Here is a 989-nt window from a genome sequence, read left to right on the forward strand (position 1 = left end):
TGAAAGCCGAACGCCAAGTGGCGTATCGTTCATGCTTACAATAAGCTCAACGCGGCCACCATTCCTGCTCGAATCTGATTCCTAGGAAGGATGTTCTTCAGAGCAATATGGTGGGATGTACGAAGTACAATGCAGTCGACTTGGTACATGGTTATTACCCAATTGCTTATGAGAGCGAGTGACATTCCGCTGACAGCGGTAAGCACTCCAAGCGCAATGCTCTGGGAGTGACTGGTAATGCCCCAAGGACTGTCAAATGCACCAGCAACATTTAATCGTCTTGTGACGCGCCTCACAGGGCGTATGCACAGACATACTTTGACGACATTTTTGTTCACAGTCGTGCGGAGCACGGGAGAACGGATGAGGAGAACCACATCGTCCATTTAAGAACGCTGCTCGAGTGCATGCGCACGAACAAACTGTACGCCTATGCAGACAAGTGCATCTTTGGCGCAGAAGAGATTCCCTTTGTAGGGTGCTTCATTGGGAAGCGTGGCCTTTGGACGAATCACGCTAAGGTCAAGACCATTAAAGACTGACCGGTTCCAAAGAACCAGAAGGACTTGCGTAAGTAGCTTGGTCTAGCCACTTACTTGCACAAGTACAGCGTAAACTACGCAGGGAATGACCCGGCCATTATCCAACCTCCTTAAAATGGATGCGGAATGGTGTTGGAACACCGAACATCAGGAGGTTCTTGACGGGGGTCAAAGACAGCCTCCTGCATGCACCAATACTGGCGTTGCCGGACCCTGATCGTCCTTTCAGCGTCGTCTGTGTTGCTTCGGACTTTGCCATTGGCTGTGCACTGCTGCAAGCAGACACCGAGGGGCGAGATCGGGTGATCGCGTTCGAATCACGACAGCTCAAAGCCGCAGGGAAGAACTACCCAGATAATGACAAGGAGCTATTTGCGATGAAGTATGCCCTTGTCAAGTTCAAGGTCCACCTGCTCGGCTCCAAGCCGTTTGTGATCTATACAGATC

General features: G+C 51.0%; 1 protein-coding gene across 1 annotated transcript in view; it reads left to right on the top strand.

The window, feature by feature from the left end:
• Positions 1-989, top strand: part of PHALS_01862 (aldehyde mitochondrial precursor) — a gene marked incomplete at both ends in the record, with an annotated part of 3,995 nt that overhangs the window by 469 nt on the left and 2,537 nt on the right. The gene's annotated exons all lie outside the window — the stretch shown is intronic.

This window comes from Plasmopara halstedii, assembly GCF_900000015.1.
Source record: "Plasmopara halstedii genome assembly, contig: Scaffold_1594, whole genome shotgun sequence".
Taxonomy (NCBI): domain Eukaryota; phylum Oomycota; class Peronosporomycetes; order Peronosporales; family Peronosporaceae; genus Plasmopara; species Plasmopara halstedii.